Genomic DNA, 24,556 nt, shown 5'->3' with positions numbered 1-24,556 from the left:
TCCTTAGGAATGGAGCGATGAGAGTCCTTAGATATTGATTAAAGAAGGACGTTCAGAGTTACTCCCTCTTAGTTGTGTGCTGGGAGAGAAGAGAAGACATAATGGGGTACTATCTTATTTGAGTGGGGATAAGGGAATTTTCACCTGGGAAGGAAATTAATACCATATTAAACCATTATCTCATTTCCACTTACCCCCAAATCCTAGGCCCCTTTTCTATTGACGTCTAAAGCTTTTGACTGGGTTAAAGGCAAGTTGTTTGGTGTATTAAGGACATTTAAATATTTTTAGCTAGGATTAGGAAAAAGCGTGGAATTTATAAGTAGCTGATTTCGAAATGTTGTTTACAGGTTACAGATCACAGAGTCTGTCCTAAGACAATGCCTCTGTGACACTGTTGTGTTGTGCCATGAAACTTCATTATGATGTCCCTCATAGTTAACCTGATTCTTACTTTTGAAAAACAGCCCTATTAAAAAACATGGGATTTCAAATAATACATTGTTATATCTTCTTATTGAGTAGATTTATTTCTACATATCATATCTGAAATGATTAAAAAATTTTTTGTCTCAAGCTGCTCTTGAGTCCTGTAGAAATTTTAAATACTCTAGTGTTGGCCGTAGTTATTAAGATATTTTAATGTTTTTGTAATTTGACTCAAAATTATGAAAGTATCTACAATTTTTCTTACCCCAGTCAACAAGAATGCCAGGTTGTTTTTCCTCCTTGGATTTAACAAAGGAAAAATTAAAAAGTAATACTGAAATAGTGATTTTTCAAGATGTCATATGCCATTATTGAATGTATCATTGCTGTTTGTATTTTTGTCTTACATTGGTACTCTGATGATCTCGATGATTTGTGAAATTCAGCATTCTAAGTTTGTGATGAGTTATTGACATAAGTCTGATAGCACTTGAACTTTAATTTGTGCGGCTATAAGTCTAAAGTGATTATGTATGTATCTAATTAGACATGGAGGAAATTCTTTAAAATTATTTTAACATGCCAAATACTAGCAGATTTTTTGTATGTAATAGTATGTAAGGATCGGTTTTACAGAGCATGTGTATGAACTCTGACCTCTGTATTTGTTCAAGTGCCAAAACTCTGAATGGAGGGATGACTTAGTATTTTTATGGTACAGTGCAGAGAGTCATAAATGCCGGTACTGGTTTACAGTGAAACAGTGATTATGGATCTTTATTTAGTAAGAAAATATGTTCCAGTATAGTTGATATACATATTCCTGATGAAAGATTGAAGCTAATATTGTTGTTGCCAGTAGCCTAATGTGCAAGTCTGAAACTTAATAAGACTTCAGTGCTCTATTTTCTATTACTTAAAAGTGGTAAGTTACTGCTTTCATAGTTCATGTGGTCTTTTTGCATTATGTGAGGTGACTTTTCACCATGATATTGTTAGTACTTAAATTGAAGCTGAAAAGAAATCTTGTATTGCTTTAGTAATGCATATTGTTAAAATAATACAGCTTTTTATTTGTAAGGAATAATGAAGCCTTACTTCAAGTAAGTGTCATAGTGTTTCAGAGGAGAAAAACAGGAAATACAAATTTTTTTTTTAAGAGCAGTACCTTTATAAATCTGGAAGGAAACTTCTTCCAGAAAGTCTGTTGCAAAGAACATTTAGGAATGGGTCAGATTGTTTAATATTGCCATATAACCAGTAAATAGCTTTATTTTCACCAATTTTATTTTGATATTTTAGTAGGTCTAGTTCTGTAAGTGGATTGTTATTTTCAACTCATTGAAGGACTTGTGGTACAGTCCATGTGTTTCCTTTTTAAGTATGTAAATACAGTATTTGAGTGGCTGGCCAAGTAATCAAATATTTCATCATGTCACTTGTGTAAATCTCCATTTTACCGAAATTTATTTCATATGCTTGTGTTTAGTAAGAATACAGTTTTTTTTTAAGGATTTTTTTTTCTCCTTTTAAGTGCCTTTGTAAAGATAGCTGACATTTGCAGAATTCTGGCCATAAGAAGTTTTAAGAGGCTGTTTTTGGAGTGTTGTTAATTAAGATACAGCCTTCAAGATAAATGTGAAAATCGTGGTGCAAAATAGTGGGAGGAGGCCACCGTTTGTGTCAAAAGTGGGGAAATACATGTATATTTGTCTGTATAGGTGAAAGGATTAATGAGAAATTGGTAACATTGATTGCTCCTGTGCTGGAGGAATTGTGTGTCTAGGGCAACAGGCATCAAAAGATCCCTTTTGAATTTTGAGTCATGAGAATATGTTATTTACTCAATATAAATAAACCTTGTAGGTCTTTTTTCCCTGAAACTGTGTTTGGAAATCTGTCCTGTATCTGTCAGATACTAATTTATTTAAATCTGTGAATTTTAAGTAATGTTTCATAGTTGCTAGGAATGGAAAATTGATATAAGGTACTTTTTATAGTTATTTTATGAGTTGAATTACATATGTGAATTTTTGCTTATAAGGATAGAATAAAACTAATATGTATTCACAGATTGTATTAATACTTACTATTAATTATTGGGATTAATAACTAACCACCATTTGTAGAGTAGCTCTCAGTACCATTTGTTTATATACATTTATTGCTAATTCTCAAGAACAGATCTTTGAATTAGATTTATTTCTTAGACGAGAAAATTGAGACTCAGAGAAGTTTAATTATTTGTCTGCAAACATACAGCTTTGGGATTTAGATCTAAGTCTGATTGTGTTTTAATTGTACCATCCTGTCTTGACTTGCCAACGACAGGCATACTTTTAATCATTTAAAAATAATTAAACCTGGTTTATATTACTGACTAAAGGATTTAAACACAATGTAATTTATTTATTAATTTAAACAATGAAATAGTGTTACCTGTAATTAACTTAAAGGTTTGCTTGCATTTCAATATGCAAAGTATTTTAAAATTTGAAGCTCAGTGAAGTAAAATGCCCTTAAATCAGTGCACATACTCTTGCTTGTTCTTTTGCTATGTAGTACCTGTAGTTTTTTTCTTATTATAGTTGCAATTTGCTAACATTTTCTGGGAGTTTCATAGGGAATATTTATTTACTTGTTTATTTAATTTTTTCATTGAAGAGTAGTCGATTGAAGAGTAGTCGATTTGTAATGTTGTGTTAGTTTCTGGTATACAACATAGTGATTCAGTTATATATATTTTTTTCATATTCTTTTTTATTATAAGTTATTAGAAGATATTAAATATAGTTCCCTGTGCTATACAGTAGAACCTTGTTGTTTACTTTATATATAGTAATTCCCAATTTATCCTTCCCCCTTATCCCCCCATAACCATAAATTTGTTTTTTGTCTGTCTGTTTCTGTTTCATATGTTTGTGTCATTTTCTTACATTCCACATACAAGTGGTATCATATGGTATTTGTCTTTCTCTATCTGACTTATTGCTTCATTTAGTATGGTAATCTGTAGGTCAATCTATGTTACTACAAATGGCATTATTTTATTTTTTTGGCTGAGTAGTATTCCGTGTGTGTGTGTGTGTGTGTGTGTGTGTACATATACACACCAGAAATTCTTTATCCAGTCATCTATTGATGAACATTTAGGTTGCTTCCATGTCTTGGCTATTGTAAATAGTGCTGCTATAAACATTGGGGTGCATATATCTTTTTGAATTAGTTACCTCTAGATGTGTGTCAGAGGGAATATTTAAATCTATGGCATTAACAAATTGGTTTCATGAAAACTGTTGTATAAAGTTTTCCTTAAGTATTTAAATGGATCTGTTAAATGGAAAATAGATTGTTATCTGTTGTCATTTTAAATTTTATATATTTGATCTAACTTGATCTAGATTAGTCTATGCAGAACTAGTTGCCCAACTTTAAAAGAAAGTCTCTTAATTTCTGTAGACCATGGTTTCTCAACTTTGACACTATTGCCATTTAGGGCAGGTAATGAATTCTTTGTTGCCGGTGATTCTCCTGTGCTTTGAAGGATGTTTAGCAGACTTAGAGCACTAGATGTCAGTAGCACTGTCAGTCCTTCCCCCTCACCTCCCTATCCTCTCCCTGCCAGTTGTATTAACCAGAAATGTCTCCAGCCTTTGCCAAATGTTGAGAATCTGCCATAGACAAAACTATTTAGAAAAACATTTAAGACTGTTAACTATGTAAGATGTGTAGTATAATTTATCTAAAAGATGAATGGAAAGTAAAGGTACAAAAATTATATAGCATGATTACTCCTAGCTTTGAATGTTGTTTTTATTTTTAAGACTTTAAGTTTGTTTGACTCTTACCAATGAATTATCACTTTCTTTTAAACTTTTTCCTTTCTGATTTAAAGGAAAAGGTGTATTTTCTGCTATAAACTAATGTAATTGGAATTTGGACAATTTTTTAAGAGTGGAAAAGTGGTTTGTTTTTACAGCTATGTAAGTTATAGTTCAGTGTAACTTATTTAAATAGTGTGCCTTATGGGGTTTTGGGTGTAGGTTGAGCAAGGAAAGCTTTATAGACTGGGTTAAAAAATCAAAGCCTGTCCAAGTAAGACTATTTGGGGTGCGTTTCTTGTTTCTTGAGAAAAATTATAAAGACTTTGATCGCTGTCCATCAGGCATAGATATATATGCATCTGGGGTCCCTTAGCTTGTCACCCCTTTGTAAAGAATAAATGTTCTTATTTCTCAGTAAATATACATTATCTTCATTACTGAGCATATTGACAATAGCCCTAAAAGACTTACCTGTTTGGAAATAAATAAAAATGCTAGATGCAGAGAATCAATGCTTTGTCAATGCTAAGGGTATGTATTTGTAGGGAAGTTCTTGAACTAGGTTCCAAAAGAAAGTTAAGACTGATCTCAGATTTCAGGAGACAATCCTAAAGGAATTATAGGAATACTGTAATTTATAAGTAAATGATCTCTTTTCTAGGACCTAAATTGAAACCAGGGAGCAGGGGTAATTGGCAATATTAGGCAAGAAACACATTTATATATTTAGAACAGAAAGCTCTAATATACACAAACATAGTTGTGGATTTAGAACACCTAAGGTATCTTTGAGGAAGGAAAAAACCTTTTTCGTATCAAAGTAATATATATATATATGTATACAAACACACACACACACACGAAGGAAAAAACCTTTTTCGTATCAAAGTAATATATATATATGTGTATACACACACACACACGATAAAGTGTGACTGGCACCCAAATCAAGAAACAGAATATTAATATTACTAGCACAATCAGAACTCCCAGACCCCCAGCCCTTTTTAGTGATTTTCCTGACTTCTGGTAGCACAGTTTAGCTTTGAGTATGTTTGAGTAAAAGGGTAGACATAAAAACATATACTATATGATTTAATTTTGAAGGTTTTGAAAGATGCCTTTCAAAATTTTTGTTCAAAAATATTAATAGTATCTTAGAAAATGTGTTAAATGGCATTGAATATTATAGTTGAAAGAGACCTTAGATCTAAGGCAAACTCCTCATCTCTAAGATATGGAAACTGAGGCCTAGAGAGATTAATTGTGACTTAGTGACACAGGTCTGGTTAATGGTGCATTTAACTCAGACTTTATATACCAGTTTACTCTAACCATTGTATACGGTTGCTTAATGGGACTGTCCTTTTCATAAACAGTACTATAAAAGCTGAATGCTAATAAAACTAAGTACAGTGAGTAACAGTTCAGTATTAAGTATTGTATTTTAAATGTATTTTCTTAGTGTGAGAACTTAAAATTACCAGGAGGCAGAGATATTTAGTTCCCTAAGCATAATACAGTAAGTTCAGCTTAGTGGTTAAGAGTGTGGGCTTTGGAATTAGATTTGCCTTGAGTCCTGGCTTTTTTACTTTATACCTACAGCACTGACTCTGTATCTCAGTTTTCTTACCTGTAAAAATGTAGGAAGATTAAGTCTTTACAGTGCTTGGAGCAATGCTTGGGACATACTAAACATTCAGTAAATAGATAGCTGTTAAGATGTCAAAATTAACTACTTTCATATTCTGCTTATTACCATTCTTGTATCAAAAAGCTTTCCTTCTGTGACTTAATGATATCTCTATGTGAGTTTGCCTCAAGAAAAGGCTTAACATTGTGGGAGACTTGAGTGCTTCTGATAATGTTTATTTGTCATCTGTATGCAAACAACCTGTGGGGCCGATGGCCAAGGGGAATAGAATATATGTGGACACTGTTCTGAAGGTGCTGGTTAATTTTTCTTTAGGAGACAATTATAAATTGGAGAAAAGTTTGTTTTTAAACGACCTTTCTTGGTGAAAAAGAAGTAAATTACTTGGAAGCCTTTCAGGTAATAGAGAGTTATTGGATTATTTTGTATTTCCTGACATAGCTCTGGTCTCCTTGAACTGGACCAAGGAATCCAGATTCTAATCTTGTAGTGTGTAATCTTGGATCCCTTTGTAAAATCCCTTTTTTTAAATTGGATCTTGGAAGTTAGAAAGTGATAGTCACATCCATCTGATATGGTGTGTTCTCTTATATAATTCTGAAAAGGTGAGACAAGATCGTTTCATTCAAAATCCTTGTTCATTCAAAATCATTTCCCTCCCTTTAGTTCTTTACTTTTACAGTAAATTTAAAATAACTACCTATTTAGTTCAGTGCCACTGTCTAATATTTTGTCAATATGGCAGCCTTATGATATGGATGTTACTCTTGCTTTACAGATTAGAAAGTTGCAGCCCTGAAGAAATTAAGTAACTTTCCTCATTGTCAAGTAACTTGTTCATGGAACAGGGGTTTAAAACAAGGTTTTTTACTTTAAAATATTTACTGATTATGGTGGAAAGAATAGAGTACAGTCATATTTATTGCTTGCTTCCTACCCATTACTTCTAAAGATGTTTTTAAAAATTACATTTTAGACTTAGAAGTTTAGGGAATAATGTATGAGCACCTTTATATTCATGGTCCAGATTTAATAGATCTTAGCTTTCATACTGGGTTTAGGCTATCCACTCCCACTAAGAAATAAAACAAAACATACAGATAAAGCTCACTTTGTAGCCTTTTCTCTATTGCATTTTCCTTCTCATTGATAACCACTGTGGTGAAGTTGAGTATATCCCTCCCATTCAAATATATGTTTTTACTATTGATAAACAGTATAAAATGACTTTTTAGTATTTTTAACTTAAAAAAATTTCTCACAGTTGGTTATAGTATTCATCTCCACAGCTTTTCTTCTCAGTGTTGCTTTTTGAGATTTATCTGTGACAGTGCATATTGCTCGAGTTCTTTCATTTTTTTTCTATTTTGTGGGGGAAGGTAATTAGGTTTATTTATTATTTCTTTATTCTTAGAGGAGGCACTGGAGATTGAACCCAGGACCTCATGCATGCTAAGTATGTGCTCTACCACTTGACCTACATCCTCCCCCCTCTAGTTCTTTAATTTTAAACTACAGTTGACCAACATGGGTTTGAACTGCATGATTTTTATTTCAATAGTAGGTATTTCAGTGCTACATGATCCACTGTTGGTTGAATGAACACATGTGGAGGAACTGTGGAAATGGAGGGCCAAGTGTAAGTTACAGATTTTCTTCTAAGCGGAAGGTCAGCACCCCTAACTCCCTTGTTGTTCAGGGGACAAATGTATTTAGTATTCCATGTCACAGGTTTTAAAATTCATTATCTTATTGATGATGTGTAGTTACAACTTTTAACGATTTTAAAAAAGGATGCATTGAACATTATAAGTGTTTTCTTGGGCACATGAGGGTTTTTCTAGGAAGTGGGATTGTAAGATCTGGGTGTATTTGTATCTTCTACATGACTGGATATTGCATCATTGATCTTCCAATGTTAGTATCAATTTACTCTCTCTCCAGAAATATGTAATAATCTTAGTGACCTGACATTTGCAAGATTTAGATTTTTGTCAGTCTGGTGGATGTGAAGTGGTAGCTTATTTTAATTTTCATTTCTGTAGTCAGATATTAAGCATATTTTTGTGTTCACTGGTCATAAAGCTTTCTTTTGCAAATTTAGTGTTACTGGGCTAACTAGTATGTGTAGCCTTTTCTCTCAGGTGACTGCTGTGTGCTTTATCTTTCGGTTTCTTTGTTTCTTGTAGGTTTCTTTGTTTCACGTGAACCATTCTGTTTGGGATTGGCATACTTAATTGTGGGTTGTCTGATACTGTTGCTTTTCAGCAGTGATATAAAACATTTGTGCTTCATTCTGTAGTAATTCCTTTAGTTTTTTTATATATATGTATATTTCTATATATATATAGAATACATTGCAGTTTATGTTTATGTGAGTTGGACATTTGGTTATTTACAGTTTCTTGTTGGTGCAGATGTGCAGGAATTTGGGGTATAAATCTGAGAGTGTTATTACTAGGTTATTGGATGTTTGGATGAGATTTTAGGCGGTTATATGTGACAGATACTGTTTTATGTCTGTTGACTTCGTCATACTTTGGTTATATCCATGGGTGTTTACCTAGATCTTTTATCTCCATCTGCCCATAGGAACTGAGTGTGTGAGTCACTGAGGGCAGAAACCTATCTTACTGATTTTCTATTCTCCGTTGCTTAGCACATTGCCTGGTAGGCAAGAGGCACTTGTTTACCTGAATGAGTTAAAGATTTTCTTAAGCTCCAGGAAGATCATCCCCAACTGCTATGAAAGTAATAACCTTTCATCCTGCTTCTGGTAATAGGAAGAGTTGAATATGTTGATAAAGGTGGCCCTTCAGTGAAGTTGGGATTCCGTTGTATGTAAGGGTTGATAATATAGTCAGTTCCTGAATTGGGGTGATAAAGTGTCTAAGTCAAAAACTGGGAAATAAGATAATGGGAAGGGAATCTTTGTTTTGCTTATTTTGTAATTTTCCCCTTTCAGGATCTCAGGGAACATCTGTTTAGTATTATATATGACATCATCTATATCCGTATGGTTTAAAAAAACTCTTTAGTTAACTCTATGTTTTTTTTCATTTATTCAACAAATATTTCTTGAATGCCACCCATGTTTGTTAATAAGATAGACATTGTCCATGCTGTTATGGGGTAAATTGTGGTCCGGCAAGTGAGACATTGAATAGCTCATTGTATGTGTGTTTGTTGAATTTAAGTAAGGAGAACTGTGGGGGTGAGATAACCTAAACTCAGAAGAGTTCCTTGGGAATGACCCTTGAACTGATTATTTCAGAGGATAAATTGGAATTAACTTAGTCACACATAAGGATGATCAACTCTAATATGTACATAGAAAGCTAATAATCATTATGTAGTCAAAAACGTAGAACCATTTAATTGCTTTTCTCTTTTATACGGTCAGTTTCTGTGAATATAATAGTAACATACTTATTATTAAACGTTGGAAAATACAGGGAACTGTATTAAAGTTATCTGTAATCTCACTCCTAGAGATAATTCTTTTCTTTAAAAACTGTTTTGTCTATGAAATATTTTATATATACATCTTAATTTTGGTATTTCCTTCCATTGTTTTCTATGTATGTATATGTGTGTACATATTTAGCAGGGCTTTTTTTTTTTTTTTTTTTTGAGAGCCTTGAATATAATTCCCATGTGACTTCACAGCCAAATCTGTAATTTATAATCATTTGAAGCTGTACTTTCCTACTAGACTCTGAGCTTCTCAAGGGCTCATGGCTCATCCATTTTTGTATTATCAGTAGCAAGAGTTCTTTAACAAATATTTGAGGGCTCCCTCTATGCTAGGCACCATGATGTGTGTTGGGGATATAGCAATGAGTGGGGCACGGGAGGACAGACAAATAAACAAGTAATAAATGCAATGCAAGAAATATAATAATATTGTACAGATGAAATTAATTGATTGTTTTTGATTGGGTGTTTAGAAAAGACCTTTCTTGGAATTTTAAACTTAGATTGAGATCTGAAGGTTAAAGCCGTGTCTCTAGGGGAAGAACAGTTCAGATTAGGGGAAACAATGTAAAGTATAATCTAAAGTGGGAATGAATTTGCTATATCTAAGCAACCAAAAGGTTATTGTGGCTGGAGTATTGTCAGTAAAGGAGGAGAATAGTGCAAGATGAAGTTGGGATGTAGATGGAAGCAAGATCACATAAAACTTTATAAGCCCAAAGTAAAGAGTTTGGGTTTTAAGTGACTCTGGAAGCCATTTGAGAATTTAAAGTAAAAGCCAGAATTTGTGCTTTTAAAAGGGAACTTTGGCTGGTGCATGGAGAATGAATTTAAACTGAAGATGGGAGGGAAGGTTTAGTACTTTAAAGGTTGTTTTGCTGTATGTAACAAAGAAACAGTAGTAGTGACTTAAATAAATAGGAGAAGTCTGGAAGGAAGTATCCCACAGTTGCTTGGTTAGGGACTTTATAGTGTTAATAGATTACTTCTAACTTTGAATTTATCATTCTTATGATTTGACCCTTGTCCCTGAATTCTCAAAATGGCAGAGGACCAGACAACCTATCTGAATTTCAGAAAGGTAAAGGCACAAGGCACATGCCAGCTGAGTTCACTGTTTAAAAGAAATTCCTGAGGTCCCATTGAGTGACCTCTGTTTCTATTTTTTATTTTTATTCGGGACTGTGTCAACCACTTCGTGGTTTTAGAGAGGCTAGGAAATGTTTATTAGCTGAGCACATTGCTCCCCAATTAAAATTAGTGATTTGTTAGGAAAGAGAAAGGAAATTGATTAGGCAACTTGTCATGTGGGGTTGGAGGTAGGGGACTGGGATGAGCTCAGGAAGATAGTTTGGGAAGCCTTTCTAGGTAGCCTAGGTAAGAAATGATTGTAGCTTGGGGTTAGGATGGAATAGAGGGGGCTGAAGAGAAGTATTTGGGTTGTGTTTTAAGTACAGAGTCACCAGAGGTTGCTGATGGTGCAGAGAAATAGTGAAGAAGCTAGAACAACACGTAGATTTTTGTCTCCAGCTAGATAGATGGTGGTAGTAATTTCTGAGTTGGAAAAGAGTTGAGAGGAGCACATTAGAGGTCAGGGAAGATTAAGAATTTTGCTTTGTTCTTGTTAGGTTTTTTTTTTTTTTAAATGAAGTATAGTCAATTACAATTAAGGTGGGGAAATAACAAGCAGTTGAATATGTGAGTCTGGAAATAGAGAAATTTGGTCATTGTAGATATATAGATGGTATAATTTAAAGCTTAGACTGGGTGACTTAACTGTAGGAGAGTTTGGTTAGAAAAGGAGTGGTCTGTGTGCTCTCTCACTTGCTGAAGGGAATTATGGGTAATTAGAACTCCCCCAGGGGATCTTCATCATCTTCTAAGTTAGGGCTTGGATGTGACACAGTGTTGGCTCAGAGTACCTGATCTGAATTCTGGGTGGTGTCTTCAGGGAGAGACTGCATACATCTCTTAGGGACTTATTGGTCTCATATGATAAGATAAATCTTTGCAATTTCCAATTCATCAACTCAGGTATTCTGTGCTGAATATTGCTCTGGCTTATGCAATAATAAAGGTCTTTTCATTTAATAACCTAAGAAAAAAGAAAAGGAGTGGTCTAGGACAGAGTCTTGGTTTTCATCTTGGGTCGGTAGCACATTTTGTAGTTGAGCTGATGAGAACCAATTAAGGAGAGTGTGGTGTCATTGAAGCCAAGAGAAGAAAGAACTCTAAGAAGAGGGTGGTCAACTTTGTTATGTTGCTGAATAGGAGAAATGACAATTGAATTTGCAGCCTGGTGATCATTGGTGACCTTGACTAGAATATTTTCATTGGAATGGTGAAGGTGAATGTCTCATTAGAGTGGATTGTTAAGAGGAATGAGGTGAGGAACTGGCAGTTGTGGTCTACTTTTTAAAGGAATTTTGCTTGGACAGGAGAGAAAAGAAGAGAGGGAGCTGGAGAAGATTATGGCTTCAGAGATCTTTAAAATAAGATTTCAGTATTAGTGTATGTTTGTATGTGGATAGATGGGAGAAATTCGTTATGCTAGAGAGAGGAGGAGTAATCGAAGGTGCAAAGTCCTTGTGAAGAACATGGAGTGGTGTTCCTAGCATAAGTGGAAGGATTCATCTTTAATAGGAGCTGAGATACTTAGAGAAAATTTCCATTTGGGATTTGTGTTTTTCACTTGAACATGTGATCAGTTAATGATGGTTGTTCCCTGTCCTCTCCCCCATCTGCTTGGGGCAGACACAGTTTTTTTTTTTTTTCTAAGTTAATTGGGGAATGAGTTTTAATTGGTATTGGGGCTCTGCCATATGAGTATGCTAAAGCAAGAAAAGTATCAAGGTTGTCAAAGAGTATTTGCAAGGGAGTGATTATAATGAGTGCCCATGGAATCTAAACTGGTTAAGGAAGGAAGTAAGGACATTAAAGGTGATTGATAATGAGGGAGAGTGGTGATGTTTCCTTGTTCTTCTATGAGAATTTAGAAGAAATGTACAAAGATGACAAAAGTAGGTGACAGTCTCTTATTAATTGGAGACAGCTGTTGATATTGATGTCTTTTATTTATTTTTTTAACCAAGTCAGGATCTTAGTATGTATACTATTTTGTATCCTTCTTTCCCTCTAAATATATCTTGTGTTTTCTTTGGGGTATTAAATATTCTTTTAAAATATTTAGTGTTTAACTTGAATATTAAAATTAAATAGTATTTAATTTATATATTTAATATTTAATACTACATTACTAAATCACTCTCATGTTGAACGTTTATAAGTTGTTTCTATTTTTCTCCCACTATATGTGTATTGAAAGGAGTATCTTTACGTAATACTTTTTATCTGAGTTTATTTGACCAAGATAGATTCCTGAAAAAGTTACTGAGTCATAGTATGCGAGCTATTCTTACTCTTATGGCAAAGGTGCTTTAGAAAGTTTGTTGTAAATAGCTCTAGCACTGGCACTGTATGAGGCAATCCCGTTTCATCAACATTCTCATCATTAATGCAATCTTTTTCTTTAAGTCAAATAGAAAAACCGAGGAGGGAGAGTTAGCTGAGTGGTAGTGTGTGTGCTTAGCATGCACGAGGTCCTGAGTTCAATCCCCATACCTCCATAAAATAAATAAACATAATCCCTAAATAAATAAAGTAAATAAAATTTTTAAAAGATTGAGGGTAGGAAAGGATAGACTGGGATTTCAAAATTGTAGAATAGACTACACTGTATGGCACAGGGAAATATACACAAAATGTTATGATAACTCACAGAGAAAAAAATGTGACAATGAGTGTGTATATGTCCATGAATAACTGAAAAATTGTGCTGAACACTGGAATTTGACACAGCATTGTAAAATGATTATAGATCAATAAAAAATGTTAAAAAAAAAAAGAAATAAAGATTTTCCAATGGAAAAAAAAAAGATTGAAAAAGCAAAAAGGAAAAGTCAAGTGTCCCATTTTATCTGTTTATTTTATTTAATTTTTTTCTTTGAAAAACATTTGAGTTTATTTAGATAAACATTTGACCAAGCCCTCATTTAGCCAATCAACTTGAGCAACTTCTACGTACTAGACATTCTGTGGGCAAGTGACAGAAAAATATTTTTTTTAATTTTATTTAACTTTTTATTCAGAAAATTTTCAATTGGAAAAGTTGAAAGAGTAGTATACTTGTATCATCACTACCTAGATTCAGCAATTGTTAATGATGCTGTTATGAAGATAATTCACTACCAAAATCTAAGCATGTGTCTCCTCTTAATAACATTCTTTAACATAACCACAATATCATTAGTCTACCTAAGAAAATTGTTAATTCTTTGGTATCTAATATTCATATTTCTCCAGCTACTTTTAAAAACGTCTTTTAAAATTTATGATGGTTCTTCTGCACATACTCCCTTATTTCCTTATGATGATGCCTTAACTTGTATTTCTTGTAAACTGGAATTTAGGTATAATGGTTTGACTGGATTCAGTTTGAATATTTTTGGCAAGAAGACTCCAAGAGTAGTATTATGTACTTCATATTGAATCATATTAATAGATGTGTAACGTCAAGTGTTTTCACTGTTAGTGATGTTAGGTCGGTTGTATAATCACTTGATTAATGTGGGAGCCACAAGATCTTTTGTAAAGGTATGGTTTATTCCTTTTGCAATTAGCAAGTAAACTGTGAAGCTGAATACTCTGGTCCTTCGCAAATATCTTACTCTTTAACATCCTTTCAACTGATAAGGACCGTCATCCATTGATTTTCCTAATTGTCAACTTTATGTTTACTTGGCTAGAATTCTTCTGGAAAGAAGAGCTTTCCATCATTAACTAGGATGAAAATTACTTATTATTGAGTAAAGATTTTGTATAATAGTCACTTCCAGTGGCAACAAATGATTTTCCCCTTTCATTTCTTTTTAATCAGTGCTTGGCTGTCTTAGCACATGCTGCCATAACAAAATACCATAGACTGTGTCACATGAACATCAGAAATTAATTTTCTCACTGCTTTGGAGGCTGAGGACTTCAAGACACAGCTTTGAAAGTAATTTGAGATTGGTATCTGTTGTTTGAAAATCTTGTGTTTAAAATAATACTTACGGATTTGTCCATGTTGGGTTTTATAAAAGTTTGTGTTTAGGTGGAAGGATTACTGTAAGTGGTGGCAATGATGGTGAATATTGTCTTTTCCTTTTTTTAAGAAAAACACAATTTTCTTTCAACTTAGGTTTTTTTTTTGTCAAATTAAGATCTATATCAAATTAAGGCATTTCTAGCATCTTTTTGATAAAAGTATTCATGGAATTCTTGAATTCTTGGACTAAAACCTTTTTGGTCATAGTGAATACTACTTTATATTTGTTATGGTATGTTAATCAAGATTTTGTTTAGAATTGCGTATCTTTTTAGTGAGACTAACCTGTATTCAGAAATGTACTGGTTACGTTTTGGGGTTCAGAGACATTATTTGTTCTATAAAATGTGTTTGTAATCATTCTATCCCTTTCATTGTTTTGAAACACTATGGGATCCTTCTTTGTAAAGTGGGATACAAGTTTGATAACCAGGAGGCCTTTTAGAGAGTTGTTAAATTTTTGTCAGTTTAGGTATTTTTTTAAAATCTCTTATTTAATATATTACATTTGATTTATTATCTGTTTTTAATGTATAGTAAACACAATGCGTTTCATCTCATTTTTTAGTTTCCTTTCTTTTTCTTGCTTTTAATTTATGTATTTTCTATTTTATCAATTGAGCCCATGACTTTTCAGTTCTATATATCAGTGAGTCATTGGTTCCATTGTTTTTTTTCCTTTTGTTTGGTTCAGTCCTTCAGTTTTACTCTTTCTTTTTTTCCTTTTTGCTGTTAGTACTTTGAATCCTTTTAAATTCCATCTCAAACATTCTTAGGTGATAAAAGAATTTGGAAGATTAAAAAAAAAGTTGTTTTAAATTACTTAAGGATATAGGATCTCATTGTTAAAATTTTTGATTTATAGAAATATAAAGAATGAAAGTTTCTGATACCCATCCACCTTTTCCTTACTTTCCTTAATCCTAATCCTTTCTTCCGAAGAGAACCTTTAACTACTTTTTTGTGCATTTAGATATCTAGAAAACATAGAACTTTGAGTTTGTGAACTTTCATAAATACAAACAAGAGTACAGACACACTAGAAATATTTTAGCTCTGTGTGACGATAGATGATGTAAGGGAAAGCTTGTGTAGTATCACAGGACTTGTGAACAAAGAGATCTAAGAACAGCCTTTTGACACCTGACTCGTTTGTATGTAAGAGAGTTTTATAATCCTTTAGGTTTTGACAAGAGACTGCCACTAGCTTTGATTAATAAAACTTTAAAATACATATCAAAATAAATTTTTATTTTTTATTTTGTAATGTTTTATTATGATATTTCTGAACATTTTGCTTGAGTGTTTTTAAATGGCCATGTACTGACTTCCCTTCTAAAAAAATTACCCAGTGGTATGGATAGGTTGAATATATTGCCAGTTTTATTTACCAAATTAATTTTTTTTTTCCCTTAGGAAATACTCAGGTATTTTGTGGAGATGTATGTATTTGATGAGTTGTCTTTTTTTTCCCCTTTATTTTTCCTTTTAAAATTGTCTTAGTGTACCTGCAAGGAAATGTTGAGGTCTATGATTAAAATTATATTTATTTACTTTTAAAATTTCTGCTTTTTTTTTTTAATCTTAGCTAAACAGATATTATGGTATTTTTTGATGTGCTTGTTGTTTCTCAACGCTTTTTAGAAGATAGATCAGTTCTTTGTGTTCTCCCCAGAGTTGTTGAGTCTTTATCCATTTTTGTCTTTTAGACTTATGTATTCCTTATTGTAGGGAATGATTGCTGGATTTTGTTTTTTAATATATTTAGTGACGCATTTGAAGAGTTCACTGACATGTAAATTTATTGTTGCAACTGGTAACTTTGTGCTTCCATTTTATGTTTATCTCCATTTTTATTTGCATAAACTCTTTATTTAAAAACATAACTTACAAGGTAACTTTAACAGAATGCTATTATTTCCAGGAAATAATTAAACTTTTGGTTGTTTAAATATATGTTAATAACATTTAACAGTTAATATTCAAATAATCTTATCTCAAAAACTTTTTATTTCAAGCTTCTGTTGTGTCTACAGATATGGTAATTGACAAATAATTTCAGATCCTCCAGATCTTGGAAATATTTTAGTGACTCAAGGATGATTTTCATCTTGTATTTTCTTTATTCAGGAATTTTTAAAGTGTATCTGAGTTATCTTGTCTCTTTAGCCTCATATATAAATGTCTTTGATACTCTCAGTATGTATGAATATCTTAAAAAGTATTTTATTAGACAAAAGTACCATTATTACATCTAACAGAAATTAACCAAAACTCATGTGATAGAGTCCATATTCAGATTTCTCCAATTAGCTCAAAAACACGCAGACTCTTTTCATTTTTACAATGTTCTTTTTAGCTTTCATTCTGCAAATTTACTTTGTGTAGTCGGTATTCATAGTATAAATATCATGTTCTGTTTTTTCTTTATATATCATCAATACTTCTGAATGTTTATTTAGTGCTCATTTAATTTTTTAAACTTGAAGACTGTTTACGTTTACAGCAAAATTGACAGGAAGGCAAAGAGATTTCCCTTGTACCTCCTGCCCCTGCACATGCATAGCCTCCCCCATTATTAATATCCCCCACCAACATATATGTACATTTGTTACAATTGATGAATCTACACTGATAACATTCGTAATCACTCACAGTCCCTAGAACCTTAGTTTACCTATGTTCACTCTTGGTGTTGTTTATTCTGAGTTTGGACAAATGTATAATGACATGTATTCATCATTATGGGATTATACAGAGTATTTTTACTGCCCTAAAAATCCTTTGTGCTCTGCCCATACATCCCTCCCATCCTCAAATCCCTGGCAACCACTGATCGTTTTACTGTTTTCCATAGTTTTGCTTTTCCAGAATGTTATAGAGTTGGAATTGTACAGTATATAGCCTTTTCAAGTGGCTTCTTTCACTTAGTAATACACATTTAAATTTTCTCCATATCTCTTCTTGGCTTGATAGCTATTTATTATTGCTGTATAATATTCCATTATCTGGATGTAACACAATTTATTTGTCCGTTCAGCTGCTGAAGGACATCTTGGTTGCTTCCAAGTTCTGGCAGTCGTGAATAAAGCTGCTATAAACGTCTGTGTATGGTTTTGTAAGAAACCACCAACTGGATTCATGGTGGCTGTGTAATTTTGTATTCCCACGAGGAATAAATGAGATACCCTGTTGCTCCACATCCTTGCCAGCATTTGCTGTTGTCAGTGTGCTGGCTTTGGGCCTTTCTAATCAATGTGAGTGGTATCTCATTTTAATTTACATTTCCCCGTGACTTAATGTGGAGCATTTTTCATATGCTTATTTGCCATATGTGTATCTTCTTTGGTGAGGTGTCTGTTAAGGTCTTTGTCCCTACTGGATTTTTGTTTTGTTAACCGTTGAGTTTTAAGTGTTCTTTGTGTATTTTAGGTAACAGTCCTTTGTCAGATATTTCTTTTGCAGATACATTCTCCTAGCTTGTCTTCATTCTCTTGATATTGTCTTTTGCAGATAAGTTTTTTGTTCTAATGAAGCCCTGCTTATCAGTTATTTCTTTCATGAATCGTGCCTTTGGTATTATATCTAAAAAAACATAGTTATACCCATGGTTATCTAGGTTTTCCTCTATGTAACCTTCTAGGAGTTTTATACTTCTATATTTTACATTTATGTTTGTGATCCATTTTGAGTTAGTTTTTGTGAAGCTTGTAAAGTCTGTCTAGATTTCTTTTTCTTCTTTTTTTTTTTTTTTTTTCATGTGTTTATCTAATTGTTTCAGCAGTATTGTTGAAAAAGACTGTCTTTGCTCCATTGTATTACTTCTTTGGCCAATACTACATTGTCTTGATGGTCTGTAGCTTTATAGTTAAGTCTTGAAGTTGGGTTGTGTCAGTCCATTTTTTGGTTCTTTGATGTTATTTGTCAAAGTTTTATAGTTTTCCTCATATGTTCTTGTACATATTTTGTTAGAGTTACACCTAAATATTTCATTTTTGGGGGGTGTTAATGTAAGTGGTATTGTGTTTTTAATTTCAAATTCTGCTTGTTCACTCCTGGTATGTGGGACAGCAGTTGGCTTTTGTAAGTTAGCCTTGTGTCCCGCAACCTTGCTATTATAATATTATCACTTACTAGTTTCAGGAATTGCTTTGTTAGTTCTTTCAGATTTTCTACATAGATGATCATTTCATCTGCAAACAAAGACAGTTTTATTTTTTCCTTCCCAATATGTATACCTTTTATTTCTTTGTTTTATTGCATTGCCTAGAACTTCAGATACGATGTTGAAAAGGGATAGTAAGAGGGGATATCCTTGCCTTGTACCTAATCTTAGTGGGAAAGCATTGTTTCCCATCATTTAAGTATGATGTTAGCTGTAGGTTTTTTGTAGATATTCTTTATCAAATTGAGAAAGTTCCACTCTGTTCTAGGAATAATTTACAGAGTTTTTATTGTGAATGTTGGATTTTGTCAGATGGTTTTCCTGCATCTATTGTTATGATCATGTGGTTTTTCTTTTTAGTCTGTTGATGGGCTGGGTTGCATTAACTGATTTTTCGAATGTTGAACCAGCATTATATACCTCGGATTAAATCCCACTTGCTCATGGTATGTAATTCTTTTTATACATTGTTGGAATCAGTTGGCTAATATTTTGTTGAGGATTTTTACATCCTTGTCCATGAGAGATACTGGTCTGTAGTTTTCCTTTTGTCTTTGTTTGTTTCCTTTTAGTATTAGGATAATGCTGGCCTCATAGAATGAATTAAGGAGTGTTCCGTTTGCCACTATTCTTTGAAAGAGATTGTAGAGAATTTCTTTCTTAAATATTTGGTAGAATTCACCATTGACACCATCTGGGGCCAGTGCTTTTTGTTTTGGAAAGTTATTAACTATTAATTCAACTTCCCTGATAGATACAGTCCTATTCAGATTGTTTGTCTTTGTGTGAGTTTTGGCGGGTTGTGTCTTTCAAGGAATCAATCTACTTCGTCTAGGTATCAAATTTGTGAGCATAAGTCGTTGGTAGTACTCCTTTATCCTTTTAATGTCTGTGAGGTTAATAGAGATGGTACTTTTCATTTCTGATACTTAATAATTTGTGTCTTGTCTCTCTTTTTCCTTAGTTAACCTGTCTAGAGGCCTTTCAGTTTACTTGATTGATTCAGAAAACCAGTGTTTGGTTTGGTTTGGTTGATTTTCCTTTGTTTATTTTCTGTTTTCAGTTTCATTGATTTCTGCTCTAATTTTTAAATTACTTTTTCTTTTGCTTTCTTTATATTTAATTTTTTCTTTGTCTAGTTTCATGATTTTTATTTTTCTTATATATGCATTCAGTGTAAATTTTGCTCTAAACACTACTGCAGATTTTATTAAGTAGTATTTTTGTTTTCAAAGTTCAAAATACATAAAAATTTCTCTTAATATGTCTTCTTTCACCTATGTGTTATTTAAACTTGTGTTATTTAGTGTTTTGAGGTTTTCCAGCTATCTTTCTGTCATTGATTTCTAGGTTAATTCCATTGTGGTTTGAAAGCATACTTGGTATGATTTCTGTTCTTTTGAATTTGTAATGTGTGTTTTATGGCCCCAAATGTGGTCTGTCTAGTAAATATTCTGTGTGATCTTGAGAACAATGTGTATTTTGCTGTTGTTGGATGAAGTAGTCTGTAGATAATCAATTAGATTAGATCCATTTTGATTGTTGGTGCTGATTAGTTCAACTATGCTCTTACTGATTTTCTGCCTGCTGGATCTGTTGAGTACTGGCAGAGGAATCTTAGAAGTCTTTGGCTATAATAGTGAGCTCATCTATTTCTCCTTGTATAATTCTGTTGCTTTTGTCTCATGTATTTTGAAACTCCGTTGTTATGCTCATACACTAAATATTTTTAATGTCTTCTTGGATAATTGACCTCTTTATCATTATGTCATGTCCCTTTTTATCCCTGATAATTTTCCTTGCTTTGAAATGTGCTTTGTCTGAAATTAAAATGACTACAGCTTTCTTTGGATAAGTGTTAACATAGTATACTTTTCTCCATCCCTTTACTGTTTTTTCAAAATTGTGATAAAATACATATAAAAGTTAATGTCTTTTAACCATTCATATTGTCATGCATCCAGTCTCCAGAATATTTTCATCTTGCAAAACTGAAACTCTGTACCCAATAAACAGTAACTCCCTATTCCCCTTAACCTGCAGCCCTGGCAACTGCCATTTTACTTTCTGACTCTATAACTAGAATCATACAGTATTTATCTTTTTGTAACTGACATATTTCACTAGGCATAATGTCCTCAATGTTCATCCATGTTGTAGCATGTGTCAGATTTCCTTCCTTTTAAAGGCTGAATAATATTCCATGTATGTATACCATGTTTTGTTTATTCACCTGCCAGCGGATACCAGAGTTGTTTCCACCTTTTGGCTGTTTTGAATTATGCTATCGTGAATGTGAGTGTACAAATTATTTTGAGACCCTGTTTTGGTTCTTTTTTGAGTATGTAACCAGAAGAACTGCAGGATCATATGGTAATTCTGTTTTCCCCTGTGGCTGCACCATCTCATATTCCCACCAGCAGTGCACAGGGTTCCCATTTCTTTACATTCTTGCCAGTACTTGTTATTTCCATTTTTTTTGATAGTGGCCATCTCAGTGGATGTGAGGTGGTATCTCATTGTGGTTTGGATTTGTATTTTCCTAATGATAGCTATGTAGTGATATTGAGCATCTTTTTATGTGTTTGATGACCATTATATATCTTGTGGAGAAATGTCTATTCAAATACTTTGTCCATTTTTAGTTGGGTTGTTTGTTTTTTTGTTGTTGAATTTAAGAGCTCTTTATATATTTTGGATATTCACCACTTGTCATTTATATGATTTGCAAATATTTTTTGTTTTTTTGTTGTTGAATTTAAGAGCTCTTTATATATTTTGGATATTCACCACTTGTCATTTATATGATTTGCAAATATTTTCTACCATTCCGTAGGTTGCCTTTTCATTCTGTTGATTGTGTCCTTTGATACAAAGAAGTTTTTCGTTTTTATATAGTCCATTTTGTTTTTACACTTGTTGCCTGTGTTTTTGGTGTCATATTCAAGAAATCATTGCCAAATACAGTGTCACGAAGCTTTTTTTGTATTTTCTTCTTAGAGTTTTATTGTTTTTCTGTCCTTTTACTGTTAATGTATCTGTCTTTATATTTGAAGTGGATTTAAACTTTTTTTAATTCTTACTCTTTATTGAAGTGTAGTTGATTTGCAATGTTAATTTCATGTGCACAGCAAAGTGATTCAGTTATATATATACATACATATATATACATTTATATATATATTTAGATTCTTTTCCATTACTGCTCATTATAAAAGATTGAATATAGTTCCCTGTGCTATACAGTAGGTCCTTGTTTATCTATTTTATGTATAGTAATTTGTATCTGTTAATCCCAAACTCCTAATCTTTTCCTCCCCCATCTTCCCCCCGGTAACCGCAGTTTGTTTTCTATGTCTGTGAGTCTGTTTCTGGTTTGTAAATAAAATTTGTATCTTTTAAGTGACATCATATAATGTTTGCCTTTCTCTGTCTCACTTAAAAGTAGGTTTTTTATAGATAATATATAGTTGAATCTTTTTTATCCACTTTAGCAGAATATTTTGGTAGTTATATTTAGATCATTAACCTTTAAAATTATTATTGGTACAGTTGAATTAATGCCTACCATATTTTTTATTGGTTTTCTATTATTGCCCTTGTTCATTCTTTGTCTTTTTTGTCTTCCACTCTTTTCTGCCTTACCTGTTATAATTGATCATCTTATATGACTTTTTTTTCTCTTAGCATATTAATTGTGCTTTAAAAAATTTTTTCTTAGTAGTTACCCTTTAATTTGACATGTACACTTACTTAAAAATGCTCTTTCAAATAACACTTTTACTTCATATGTAGTGCAAGTACTTTAAAACAATTCACATTTCCTCCTTCCCATCCTTTATAACATCTGTCATTCATGTCACTGATCCATAAGTTGTAATCACTGAATACTTTGTTGTTGTTATTTTTAATGTACAGTTATCTATAGATTAAGAATAAGAAAAATTAAATATTTTATTTTGCCTTCATTTATTCCTTCTCTATTGCTCTTACCTTCTTTGTATATATTCTAAGTTTCTGATCTATATCATTATTCTTCTTTCTGAAAAATTTCTTTAAACACTTCTTGCAAGACAGGTCTGCTGACAACAGATTGCCTCAATTTTTGTTTGTCTAAGAGGTCTTTGTTCTTAATTTCTGAGGGATAATTTCATTGGATGTAGAATTCTAGGTTGGTGGGGCTTTTTTCTTCCAAAACTAAATATATTTCTTCATTCTCCTCTTGCTTCTATGAATTCTGAAGAGAAATCTGATGTAATTCTTATCTGTGCTCCTCTATAGGAAAGGTATTTTTTTTTAACTCTGGCTCCTTTCAAGACTTTTTCTTTGTTTTGATTTTCAGTTTGAATATAGTATGCTTAGGAATAAATTTTGGAGGTATTTATCCTCGTTTGAACTCTGAGCTTCCTGGGTCTGTGATTTGGTATCATTAATTTAGGGAAATTGTTAGTCATTATTGCTCCAGATATTTCTTTTCTTCTTCATCTGGTATACCCAATACTTATATGTTACATTAATTATATGTTACTCTGTTCTTTTTCATTCATTTTTCCTTTGCATTTCAGTTTTGAAAGTTTCTGTTGACATTTCTTCTTGCTCACTGATTTTTTTCCTTGTCCCTGTTTATCTACTAATGAGCCCATCAAAAGCATTTATTTCTGTTACAGTGTTTTTGATTTCTAGCATTTCCTTTTGATTCTTTCTCTGAGTTTCCACCTCTGCTTGCATTACTCATCTGTTTGGGATGTTGTCTACTCTTTCTGTTAGAGCACTTAGTATATGAGTCATAGTTTAAAATTTTCAGTCTAATTCTACCATTTCTGTTGGGTCTGGTTCTGATGCTTGCTCTACCTCTTTGTCTTTTAGTATACCTTGTAATATTTTTCTTAAAACCCAGACATCATGTACTAGATAAAAGGAACAGAGGTAAATAGGCCTTTAGTGTGAAATTTTATATTTGACTGCCTAGGGATTAGACTGTGTTTACTGATTACAGTAGCTGTAAGTGTCAGACTAAAATGTCCTCAGAAGTCCTTACTTTTGTCCCCCTGTTGTCTTTGGGGTTCCTTACAGATGTCATCTTAAATAAGGTCTGAGACATGTAGTTCTTTGAGTTATAATCTCCTGTTATTTATTATATAGGAGTCCTCTGGGTGTGGTGGTAAGGTTTAGGGGGAGGGGGAAGTGTTCTATAGTCCTATATTTGGGTCTCAGTCTTTTAGTGAGCCAGTGCTCCTAAACTAGGACCTTTAAAAGTGCTTCTCAACATCCTTCCCCCTTATGTGAGACTGGAAGGCTGGAGTTGGGTATTACCCCTCTTTTTGGTTGGGTAGATTTGTTAAAACCCCAACTGGTGTTTGGCTCTGGTGAAATAGTTTCTCTTGAGGGCAGGCCTTGCTAAGAACTAAATACTCTAGGCTTATTTCAAAATGGCTGTCAGAAGCTTGAGAGGATTTTTCTCTGATGTAAGGCCATAAGTATGTCCCCATGGCCTCAGTTTCTCATTTTTCTTCTAGTCTCTTAGTTTCCATGTTAACCCTGCTTTGGCAGGGTGACATGCCCTAAGCTTTAAATTTTTTTTTTTCAAACTGCTTAGAACATAGAAATCTTTCTTATTTCTTGAACCTTAGAATAGTAGGGAAAAAATAAGTCATTTATATTAAATTATGACAAAATAACGGCAAACTGTTAAACCTTTTAAGCCTAATTTGCAACAGATTAGGAAGAACTGAATTTCACATTTATTTACTTGATAATGATAAGCATTGTCCCTAAATTTTGGTAGTTGTGATTTGACTAGGAAACGAATTAATAGTTTCTTTATAGCATATGAGAATTATCTATAACTTCAGGGGGTCATT

General features: G+C 32.8%; 1 protein-coding gene across 1 annotated transcript in view; it reads left to right on the top strand.

The window, feature by feature from the left end:
* Positions 1–24,556, top strand: part of UBE2K (ubiquitin conjugating enzyme E2 K) — a 56,857-nt gene that overhangs the window by 730 nt on the left and 31,571 nt on the right. The window lies entirely within an intron of this gene.

Source organism: Camelus dromedarius, chromosome 1 (assembly GCF_036321535.1).
Source record: "Camelus dromedarius isolate mCamDro1 chromosome 1, mCamDro1.pat, whole genome shotgun sequence".
NCBI classification, from domain to species: Eukaryota; Metazoa; Chordata; class Mammalia; order Artiodactyla; family Camelidae; genus Camelus; species Camelus dromedarius.
The sequence above is the reverse complement of the archived record's forward strand: the minus strand, read 5'-3'. Positions and strand labels throughout refer to the sequence as shown.